The 12509-nt window shown below is 44.0% G+C and overlaps 1 protein-coding gene across 1 annotated transcript in view; it reads right to left on the bottom strand.

Annotated features, from left to right (window-relative positions):
• The window catches only part of COBL (cordon-bleu WH2 repeat protein), a 329136-nt gene that overhangs the window by 236856 nt on the left and 79771 nt on the right, over nucleotides 1–12509 (bottom strand). The gene's annotated exons all lie outside the window — the stretch shown is intronic.

Below are 12509 nucleotides of genomic sequence, written 5' to 3'. Positions count from 1 at the left end.
GGGGGCAGCACCTGTGGCCAGGAGCCTGGGCTTTCAAGGGGGTTGACCCAAGACTGTGCCATTTGCTCCCTAAAAAGAGCCATGAGCCTCATGCATGTATTGGTCCAAAGGCAAAACTCCCTTCTTCGTCTCCCGTATGGCAATGGAAAGCATACGGGGCGGGGGGGGGGGGAGGGTATTGATTGTTTACTGAAAATGAACAAACAAAACCATCCTTCTATAAATGTCCCTTATGGGGGTGGGAATGGAATTTGCAGCCCTAATTCAAGGTAGAGGGGACTAGATACATGGCTTAGATTAGACAGAGAGCCTTTAAGGTGTCAGCTCTGCCGAAGAAAATATATCCAAGGTATAACACAGAACTCTCCTGGAATAGTTTAGTCAAGTAGCATAGTCAGGACAGATTATAGGGGAGCCCCAGGTCTCCTATGGTTAAAAGATTAGGACCAACTTTCCGTTTACAGCTCAAATCTTTTACATGTTTTAAATCCTCACAGGTACTCAGCTTGCTTTGAACCTTCGTGTGCCTCATGGGGGTGCTGGTTAGGGTTAGCGATCCAGACTTGACCACTTGTGGCACCTTAGAGACTAACAAATTTATTAGAGCATAAGCTTTCGTGAGCTACAGCTCACTTCATCGGATGCATCCAATGAAGTGAGCTGTAGCTCACGAAAGCTTATGCTCTAATAAATGTGTTAGTCTCTAAGGTGCCACCAGTCCTCCTTTTCTTTTTGCGAATACAGACTAACACGGCTGCTACTCTGAGACTTGACCACGAGATTCCTGAGATCGCCCTGATCGCAAGTCATGCTACAGCTGTGGACTTTCCAGCATTGTAGGACAGTTTGGGAACTGGTTAGAATGGTTCTGTCCCTTCCAGATTGCAAGAGTGAACTAGGTTTTCATTGGGTTACAAAACACAGTATTGGCTGCAGCGTACATGACACCTTAAGGTGGCACTCATTTAAAAATAGTTCGCCTCATTCAAATTGTCCCAGACTAGCAGCCTAGGCAAGCAACACTTGTGCTTGCCTCTGCTATGAGGCCAACGTAAGCCCCTGGGTTTTGTTGCCGCTGTGTGTGCATCGCTGTTGCTCCTATGCTTTTGGGTGTTATTGGACCCTCAGATATGAGTGTATCTGCACCACTCCCTTCCACCCACTCCATTTGCTCCATTTTCTTCCTTCAGTCACTGGGGATGGTAGGAAAAGGGGCTGGGGAGGATTGATGGGCAGCTCAGCCAGCCAAGTTGGACACGGACCAGAGAACAGGAACATGCAGGTTCACTAGCTTTAAAGCAAGACATTTAACCACGTGAATCTGACAAGTAGGGACAAGGGAAATGAAGCTCACCCTGACCCTGCTTTTTCACTCAGCAGCACCTCTGACAGCTCCAGAGGCACCTCTTTCTGGAGCTTCCCCCGCCCCCTGGAGAAGCCACTAGAATTTACTCCATATTGAGCTCTCACCCACATGCCTACCTGTCAGAGTGTATCTGGCTCAGGTTAGCATTCAGCATGGAATTATTCACCAGACACTGCTCTAGCACAAAATGAGGGAGTTCCCCCCCCCCCCCACACACACACACACTGAGTGAGACCTGGCAGATCCTAGTCAGCAGCAACACGGAAAAGATGTAATTGCTGTTTGCAAGAAAGCTACCATTCTTTCCCCAGGCATAAGATAAACTCTGGCAAACATTTCAGACATGGATTAATTTGCTAATGACAGCCAAGGTAGAGGTGTGCACCTTTTTGTGCACCTCCCCGGTTCTGTGCTACCAGTGCCTTTGACTGAATTTCACTGCACTGTACTGTACTTCATTAGTACCAAGGATTTGGGGAGAGGTTCACAATCTTCACCTACAATGTAAATAAAATGAAATTAAAATAAAATTCAAATAACTTTATCTAGTATAATGTACCTGTGTAATCATCCATGATTTCATCTCCTCTTTCCTTACATATCTGCATATCCTCTTAACTTCTAACGTTCCAAACTCCAGAAGGTAAAGAATGCAGCTTGCGCTTGCTCACTCACTCTCTCTCTCTCTTACACACTCACACTCACTCTCTCTCCCTCTCTCTGTGACTACATCTCCACCATTCACAATCCACCTTACTGGCTCCTGCATTCATTTCACGATCCTGTTCAAAATTATCTTCTTTTGTCCCAATTCGGCTTAGAGTTACACAAGTGCAACTTCTGTTCCAATTCATGGGATTTGCATCTGTGTAAGTGAGAGTAGAATTCACCCCCCCCACACACACACTTTTAAAACTCTCCATGGTTTGTAATAGTCTGTTCCACACATCTTGTCTATCTCTCTCTACTCTACTGCTTGTCTAGCACCTGCCTTCTCTGTCACCTCGCATAATCAGCCCGCTGCTATGATAGAGCCTCTCTCCTGTAGTTTCTGTTCCATGAAGCAGCCTTCCTGTATTTCTACCTTACATTGTACATGTCTTACAATATTCCATAATTGATACTTTAATTTTTCTCTCCCTCTATTATTGGCCTTACCCTTTTATGTTCTAATTTATTCACTACCTAATGTTGTCATAGAAGAGTTTTCTGTGATTTATACCTTATTCTTATTCTCAGTCTTTTAATATATAATTCTTTAAAAACTTTTGGGATGTAATTGATAGGAAAGATGTTACACACAATAGTATTGTTCTATACACACAATATTGGTCTATTGTCATAGTCATTGAGTTTAAGGCCAGAAGGGACAACCACATAATCTAATGAGACCTCCTGTATGTCATAACCCATCAACACCACTCAGCATTCGGACACTAAATCCAACAACCAAAATTAGACCACAGTATTACAGCCCACAGGAGAGTGAACTGTTATGTGCCACAGGCAGAGAATAGGAGGGACTGAGGTATACCACAGCAGAATGGAAGTCTGTAGAACACTAGAATTATCATTCTAATGTCTCTTCAAAAATGCTGCAACCAATAACAGATTAATCTATTACTGTATATGCAACTGAAGAATCTGGGTTATGGCCTGATCCTGAAAGGTGCTGAGCACCCTTTACTCCCATTGGCTCCAACAGGGCATTTAGAACTTTGCAAGATCCTCTGAAGTAGCTCCAGTCTCTGAAAGGTCAAAGGGTGCAGCATTTCCAGTGTGCATTGTAATTCCCACAGTACAAATGGCAGGGTGTTAATCAAGGCCATTTTTAGGCACCGGGCTGTCGTTCTCAGAAGAACTGAGTAAGCAGCTGCAAATCCTGTACAATTATTTGAGATTGGGAGTGCTTCACCCCTCCCAAGACTAGATTTTTAATCTCTCCCTGTCTGTATAGTCTCTAGTGCCATGCAGTTCAACTGAAAGGATCCTTCATAAAAATCCTTAGAAAAAATATTAAAGATGTTTGGGCAATGGCTTCTTTCAGTCAAATGTCTTAGGTCTTTAAAAAAAAAAGTGAAAAAATAAGCAACCAGAACATTACTATGGATTGGCTGGTGGTGCAATATCTTTTTAAAGTCAGTTGATGCCCTGTTACACAAATTTTAAAAAAATCGTTAAATTTCTATATTTTTTATTTTGTTTCATACGAAATAAAATACTACTGAATCAACCCTTTGAAACTATTTAATAATACATTCTCCTCGGAAGAAAACAGGCCCACCATGTTTTAGGGTTTAGCAAATTTTAATAGATTGAGGTTATAAACACCTAAATATGAAGTGTATAGTGCAAACTTAGCTGAACATGTGAGGAATCTAGTCAGACAGGTCAGAAGTTGAGACAGTTTCCAGCAACTAAATTGGTTTCTCTAGATCAGGAGGAAAGGTCAAGATTAGGTCAGGATTAACTAACCTATGTTAGCTAACCCTGGGCTTTTTCCTACTGTAGACACAGGTTAACACATCATTTACCTAGATTTAACTGGCTGAGGTCCACCCTAGAACCTCAACCCAGGGTGGACCTTGACTAGTTAAATCAAGATAAAAGATGTAAACCTGCCTCTACAATAGGGAAAGATTGCACATAGATCAGAGTTAGTGAATATGTTACTAACTTGGTAGCTGTTCAGTCAGAATTTGTCTACCGCCTTTAATACCTCTGCATGAATTTGGTCAACCCTAAGAGCTTTCCTCCATTTGAAGCCTTTGGTGGCTGCTTTAATTTTATCAGGTGTTGTTAGTCCCTCTTCTTTTTCTAATTTAGCATTCGTATTTCTCTGGAACCTGCATGAGTGTTGGCTCAAGACAGTTTTAATACAGAATGGAAATGTTTCTTCCATTGTCTGGCTTGTTCATGCATTTTCAAAATCTGTCCAGAAAAATCCCTGATGGGCATAACCCTGTGATGGCCTGGTTCTTCCTGAGAGGCCTTTCACTATTCTATAGAGTTGCCTTAAGTCTCCCCTCCCTGCTGCTTCTTCTACCTTTGCAGCCTTCTCCTGAATCCAGACATTTCTATCTTGCCTGAATCTCTTCTTTTAATCTTTGTCCTTTTCTCTGTATTTTACATCTGATTCTAAAAGTTCTGCCTTTTCTCGCACTCTTCCATTTTTGCCTACAGAGCTTTCCATTCATCAGTTGCTGCCCATGTTCCAGATGTAATCCATGCATCTTTCTTCCACTCTCTTTGGTGGCCAACTACTTCCTCTGCTGTCTCGGCTATTGTCTTCTTCCTGTTTGACCACTTGTCTTTCATACTTTCATTAGCCTGGTCCTGTTAAGCACTGGAATCTGGTCTGTGTTTCTTTGTTTCTGTGATGAAATATGGGTGAAAAAACAAGTGCCACAAGACTGGAAAGATGGCTTCATTGTGGTATTGCCGAAAAAAGGGTGATCTTTTTCAGCATATAAACTGGAGAGGTATTGTACTGCTATCCATCACAGGCAAAGAACTGACTGAATAAAATGAAGAAAGCAGGGGATGAAATATTACAAGAGCAGGCTTGGTTCCATCCAGACAATGTTTTGAACAGATATTCACTCTTCTAAGAATCATTGAAAAAGCTACTGCTTGGCAAAACCCTGTCTTATTCAGCATTATTGACTTTAAGAAAACATTCAGTAGTGTCCTCAGAGAGACCCTGTGGAATATTACTAGGAGCTATGGAATGCCAGACAAGCTAATAATAAGGAGATTATATGATGGAAGTAGAAGTACAGTAAGATCAGATACAGGTCTGGGTGAGTGGTTCTGTATTGTGTCTGGAGTTAGACAAGGTTCATAGAATCATAGAATCATAGAATCATAGAATATCAGGGTTGGAAGGGACCCCAGAAGGTCATCTAGTCCAACCCCCTGCTCAAAGCAGGACCAAGTCCCAGTTAAATCATCCCAGCCAGGGCTTTGTCAAGCCTGACCTTAAAAACCTCTAAGGAAGGAGATTCTACCACCTCCCTAGGTAACGCATTCCAGTGTTTCACCACCCTCTTAGTGAAAAAGTTTTTCCTAATATCCAATCTAAACCTCCCCCATTGCAACTTGAGACCATTACTCCTCGTTCTGTCATCTGCTACCATTGAGAACAGTCTAGAGCCATCCTCTTTGAAACCCCCTTTCAGGTAGTTGAAAGCAGCTATCAAATCCCCCCTCATTCTTCTCTTCTGCAGACTAAACAATCCCAGCTCCCTCAGCCTCTCCTCATAAGTCATGTGCTCTAGACCCCTAATCATTTTTGTTGCCCTTCGTTGTACTCTTTCCAATTTATCCACATCCTTCCTGTAGTGTGGGGCCCAAAACTGGACACAGTACTCCAGATGAGGCCTCACCAGTGTCGAATAGAGGGGAACGATCACGTCCCTCGATCTGCTCGCTATGCCCCTACTTATACAACCCAAAATGCCATTGGCCTTCTTGGCAACAAGGGCACACTGCTGACTCATATCCAGCTTCTCGTCCACTGTCACCCCTAGGTCCTTTTCCGCAGAACTGCTGCCGAGCCATTCGGTCCCTAGTCTGTAGCGGTGCATTGGATTCTTCCATCCTAAGTGCAGGACCCTGCATTTATCCTTATTGAACCTCATTAGATTTCTTTTGGCCCAATCCTCCAATTTGTCTAGGTCCTTCTGTATCCTATCCCTCCCCTCCAGCGTATCTACCACTCCTCCCAGTTTAGTATCATCCGCAAATTTGCTGAGAGTGCAATCCACACCATCCTCCAGATCATTTATGAAGATATTGAACAAAACGGGCCCCAGGACCGACCCCTGGGGCACTCCACTTGACACCGGCTGCCAACTAGACATGGAGCCATTGATCACTACCCGTTGAGCCCGACAATCTAGCCAGCTTTCTACCCACCTTATAGTGCATTCATCCAGCCCATACTTCCTTAACTTGCTGACAAGAATGCTGTGGGAGACCGTGTCAAAAGCTTTGCTAAAGTCAAGAAACAATACATCCACTGCTTTCCCTTCATCCACAGAACCAGTAATCTCATCATAAAAGGCGATTAGATTAGTCAGGCATGACCTTCCCTTGGTGAATCCATGCTGACTGTTCCTGATCACTTTCCTCTCCTCTAAGTGCTTCAGGATTGATTCTTTGAGGACCTGCTCCATGATTTTTCCAGGGACTGAGGTGAGGCTGACCGGCCTGTAGTTCCCAGGATCCTCCTTCTTCCCTTTTTTAAAGATGGGCACTACATTAGCCTTTTTCCAGTCATCCGGGACTTCCCCCGTTCGCCACGAGTTTTCAAAGATAATGGCCAAGGGCTCTGCAATCACAGCTGCCAATTCCTTCAGCACTCTCGGATGCAATTCGTCCGGCCCCATGGACTTGTGCACGTCCAGCTTTTCTAAATAGTCCCTAACCACCTCTATCTCTACAGAGGGCTGGCCATCTCTTCCCCATTTTGTGTTGCCCAGCACAGCAGTCTGGGAGCTGACCTTGTTAGTGAAAACAGAGGCAAAAAAAGCATTGAGTACATTAGCTTTTTCCACATCCTCTGTCACTAGCTTGCCTCCCTCATTCAGTAAGGGGCCCACACTTTCCTTGGCTTTCTTCTTGTTGCCAACATACCTGAAGAAACCCTTCTTGTTACTCTTGACATCTCTTGCTAGCTGCAGCTCCAGGTGCGATTTGGCCCTCCTGATATCTTTCCTACATGCCCGAGCAATATTTTTATACTCTTCCCTGGTCATATGTCCAACCTTCCACTTCTTGTAAGCTTCTTTTTTATGTTTAAGATCCGCTAGGATTTCACCATTAAGCCAAGCTGGTCGCCTGCCATATTTACTATTCTTTCGACTCATCGGGATGGTTTGTCCCTGTAACCTCAACAGGGATTCCTTGAAATACAGCCAGCTCTCCTGGACTCCCTTCCCTTTCATGTTAGTCCCCCAGGGGATCCTGGCCATCTGTTCCCTGAGGGAGTCAAAGTCTGCTTTCCTGAAGTCCAGGGTCCGTATCCTGCTGCTTACCTTTCTTCCCTGCGTCAGGATCCTGAACTCCACCAACTCATGGTCACTGCCTCCCAGATTCCCATCCACTTTTGCTTCCCCCACTAATTCTACCCGGTTTGTGAGCAGCAGGTCAAGAAAAGCGCTCCCCCTAGTTGGCTCCCCTAGCACTTGCACCAGGAAATTGTCCCCTACGCTTTCCAAAAACTTCCTGGATTGTCTATGCACCGCTGTATTGCTCTCCCAGCAGATATCAGGAAAATTAAAGTCACCCATGAGAATCAGGGCATGCGATCTAGTAGCTTCCGTGAGTTGCCGGAAGAAAGCCTCATCCACCTCATCCCCCTGATCCGGTGGTCTATAGCAGACTCCCACCATGACATCACTCTTGTTGCACACACTTCTAAACTTAATCCAGAGACACTCAGGTTTTTCCACAGTTTCGTACCGGAGCTCTGAGCAGTCATACTGCTCCCTTACATACAGTGCTACTCCCCCACCTTTTCTGCCCTGCCTGTCCTTCCTGAACAGTTTATAACCATCCATGACTGTACTCCAGTCATGTGAGTTATCCCACCAAGTCTCTGTTATTCCAATCACGTCATAATTCCTTGACATCACCAGGACCTCCAGTTCTCCCTGCTTGTTTCCAAGGCTTTGTGCATTTGTATATAAGCACTTGAGATAACCTGTTGATCGCCCCTCATTCCCAGTATGAGGCAGGAGCCCTCCCCTCACAGACCTTCCTGCCTGTGCTTCCTCCCGGTATCCCGCTTTCCCACTTACCTCAGGGCTTTGGTCTCCTTCCCCCGGTGAACCTAGTTTAAAGCCCTCCTCACTAGGTTAGCCAGCCTGCTGGCAAAGATGTTCTTCCCTCTCTTCGTAAGATGGAGCCCGTCTCTGCCCAGCACTCCTCCTTCATGGAACACCATCCCATGGTCAAAGAATCCAAAGCCTTCTCTCCGACACCACCTGCGTAGCCATTCGTTGACCTCCACGATTCGACGGTCCCTACCCAGGCCTTTTCCTTCCACGGGGAGGATGGACGAGAACACCACTTGCGCCTCCAACTCCTTTATCCTTCTTCCCAGAGCCACGTAGTCCGCAGTGATCCGCTCAAGGTCATTCTTGGCAGTATCATTGGTGCCCACGTGGAGAAGCAGGAAGGGGTAGCGATCCGAGGGCTTGATGAGTCTCGGCAGTCTCTCCGTCACATCACGAATCTTAGCCCCTGGCAAGCAGGTTGTGTGTTATCACCTCCTCTTTGCATTAGCAACAAAAGGTATTGTGGACAGAGTAAAATGAGTTAAGCAAGATGAGCTACACAACCTTGACTTTGCAAAAGGCATTGCTTTACTAAGTATGACATGGAGTGGAATGATTGTCTTTATCTCAAAGGTAGAACAGGAAACAGAAAAGTTGGATTGAAAGTAAATGCAGAGAACACCAAGATTATGAAGGTAAGAAACTGGACAACAGATACAAAGTTATATACGGATGGAAAATAAATCAAATAGGTAGAAGCATTCTGCTATCTGGGGTGTGTGATGACATCTTAATGTGGCTTTCATAAAGATATTCATGTGAGATTAGGAAAAGTAAACATCGTTTTTGAAGGTGGAACAAATCTGGTCAAAGAGAGGTGTAAGAGTGCGTGGCCGTCCCTCCCTGTTAATCTCTGAGGGAGGCCATACCTCCACACTGGCATGCACCTGTGAAGGTGATATAAAAAGGGGAATTAGCTGCTCCCAGTGTTCAGGCCCTCAGGCCAGGCAGAGCAGTAAAGAAGTCAATGAGCTTCAGCCCCCAATAAGGGCAGGGTAGCAAATAGTGTAGGGGGTTCTGGCCTGCAGGCGGGGCAGATCAACAAAGTCTGGAAGCCCCGGGCCCTCAGTCAGGGCGGGGCAGCAAATAGTCTAGGGGGTTCTGGCAGGGGTGAGCACCAACACAGTTTAGGGGGTTCTGTCAATTTCAGAGGGCGGCCACACCTCCTCGCTACATGAGGTCTCCATGCCAAACTAATCAGATTATACCACATAACTGTACTGAGCATACTACTATATGGAGCAGAGACCTGGCCAACAAAACAAGATTGGAGGCTTCTCATCACAGATGGCTAAGAAGATACCGCACATTTCATGGAAAGACAAAACAATAAATCCGAGAATAAGGGAGCTGACAGAGCAGACATATTAGAAAATATCATCAAAGAATGGCAGTATAGAAGATAGGAAATAGGCTATGCAAGCATTGAACATACCGGAGAGAGGAAGAAGAAAGTGAAAACAGCTAAAAAAGAACTGGCAGAAGATAGTGACAGAGGATATTGAATGTATTGGCATCACCTGGGAAAAGGTATCACAACTACGGAGCAACTATAATCAATGGAGGCACTGGACAACCCAATGTGTCAGTGGCACAGGAGAGACTAAGAACTACCTTGTATTCACTAATCTCAGTCTAACCTCTTTTTCTACTCAAGGCAAATCCAAAGTACACAACCTTGAATGTTATTCCATAACATAGATGAGATTCTGACCTCAGTTCACAACGGCAGCTTTCTTCGCTCTGTACCTCTGTGTCAATGAGAGTTTTGATTGAGTAATGAGTGTAAGCTTAAGCCATAAAAAAGCAGTTTTTTTAAACAAGTAGGACTGACAAATCCACAGGGATCATAACACTTCCAATACTTTTACTTAAACCATTTGCTTCAGCCCCAGACTCACTTGCCCTAAATTTTCAGCAAGAGGTATGGGAGTTTAACTCCACGACTCTTATTGATTTTAACAGGCGCCTATAATAATCACAAAGGAATAATATACATTTTAGGGAAGATCTATCAAAATAGCAAACAAAACTGAGAATTTGGCAAAGTTGTATTTTTGGAAAATATCAAGCCAGAGTTAATTCTGTCACATTAGTCTCAAATATCAACTGTAAGAAAGCAGTAAAGAGGATTAAGTTACTTTAGAGAGGCAGTGTGGTCTAGTAGATAAGACACAACTAGGTGTTTGGACACCTGAGTTCTATTCCTGGCTCTGCCAATGACCTGCCATGTGACTTTGGGCAAATTTACTTTCCACTGTTTGTTTTTTTTATTTGTATTGTGGTAGCACCCACGAGCCCCAGTCATGAACCAGGACCCCATTGCGCTTGGTGCTGTACAAACACAGAACAAAGAGACTGCCTCTGCCCCCAAAGAGTTTGCAATCTAAGTAAATTCTATTTAGATCCTAATCTCTTTGAGATAGGGACTTTCTGTTACTATATTTTTTAGTCGTGTTTAGTATAATGGGGCTCTGATTTCAGTTGGGATCTCTAGGAATTGCTGTAATACAAATAAATACCAATACTAAAACATGCCAAATAGCCTTGTCAATGAGTGCAATGATATGGTTACATTTATAGGTAGGCATTACATGGTTACAGCATGGCCTAATCTGTATTAGCAATGATTTGTCAATGACTATTACTGTACATGTTTAACCAAATAGGTTTGCTTATTAGTACACAATGGCAAATTCTACCTGAATCTATGCTGGTGTGAAAGGTAGGAGATGATCAGGGGGCTTCTTCTTTCTTCTATCCCACTGTAACCCATGCAGATGTCTACCAGGATGTTGACCTAGTGCTTGTGTTGGGAGGTAGTTCATGCCTCCAAGACAGCTGGAAGTAGGAGCTGGGGAAAGTGCACACTATTCCTTTCTGCACTAGCAGCTAGAGGTTGCTGTTAAGCATGCTGCCCCCAGATCCATGGTATTTCTCTGCCTTTGAAAGGAAGAGCAGTTCAAGAAACCTCCACTTCGCCACTACACATTGGCTCCATACCTCAACATAAACCAGGGATACAATGCCACATTTTAGAATGTGCAGTCCGTGCTGAGTAGAGGTCATGTGACTAGGAGTTGAAACAACAGACATTTTATGAGACTGCAGGCTTGATCAGCTGTGCTACTTTCAAGTAAAATTACCAGGGATTTTGATGGGAGTTTTGCCTGACTAAGGACTTCAGGATTGGGCCCTGCCTGCAGTGCAGGAAGTCTTATGTTGATGCACTCTAAAGGGAAAACTTTAAAAAATGGCTGTAAGTAGAATAAAAGGAATTTCTGTAAACTCAGCTGTCTGTAGATTAAAAACAGTTTATTTTAAAATGGGTTATAAGTAGACACCGAAGACACTGAGTAGCTCAGACTGAAGCTGATATTTCTCTATAATGTGTGGACATAGTCCTATGATCATAAGAATAGCAGGCTCCCCAGGACTTTTAAAAAAACCCATATGTTAATCACATGTTTACAGGGATTATTTTTTTGTTCGTTTTCCTTCCAATTTATGGATTGGAGAGGTGGTTAACATATCAAACCATGCATTTTGTACTGGAACCTTCCATACCCAATCATATTATTCCCTCTGGTCTATTGATTTTGTGCTCAGTTGTGTCTTATGTGCATTAGCCCATGTGGATGTGCTGGATCCACACTGCCCTAGAGAAACTTAAGAAGAGACCCCACCGAGGCATAGTGACTGCGTGCTTGGGAGGTTGGGAGTCTTCCTCTCCCAGACTATACAGGGACAGTAGAACTACTTTGTGACTACTGCTACAACCCTGATAGATGCAGTAGTCTCTGCTTCTAAACTATGCAGGTACTGACCAGTGGACCCACACAGCCACGGATCTGTGAGCTGCACTCCCAAATTACTGCTTTGTGCTGTGGCATAGCCACCACAGAGCACAGCTCCATGCCTTACGTGGAACATGCGACTTTGTATTAATTTAAATGGAATAAATGGGCCAAAAGTGTTGTTATAACCCAGTCACTCTCCAACATCGAAGAGTGTTAAACAAGGTCTGGGGTTTAGTATACAGAGACATCAGCCTGCTTAGTACCATGGCAAACACCACTAAAAATTCTTATAACCTTTCATTAAAGGTAAAAAAAAGAAGGGAAAAAACAGTTAAAGCATATGAAAAGTACAGTACTGAATAAGGCTTTCATTGTAACATCATCTCTTGTTCCCTTTCCTTTTAGCTGGAAACAGTTTTTAGAAGGCAAAAAGCCCTTGTTTCACAACCTCTTAGATGGTATCAAAAGTGGAAATAACTGTCCTTTTGGAGAAAAGAA

The sequence above is a fragment of the Dermochelys coriacea genome, chromosome 2 (genome assembly GCF_009764565.3).
Source record: "Dermochelys coriacea isolate rDerCor1 chromosome 2, rDerCor1.pri.v4, whole genome shotgun sequence".
Classification (NCBI taxonomy): Eukaryota; Metazoa; Chordata; order Testudines; family Dermochelyidae; genus Dermochelys; species Dermochelys coriacea.
The sequence above is the reverse complement of the archived record's forward strand: the minus strand, read 5'-3'. Positions and strand labels throughout refer to the sequence as shown.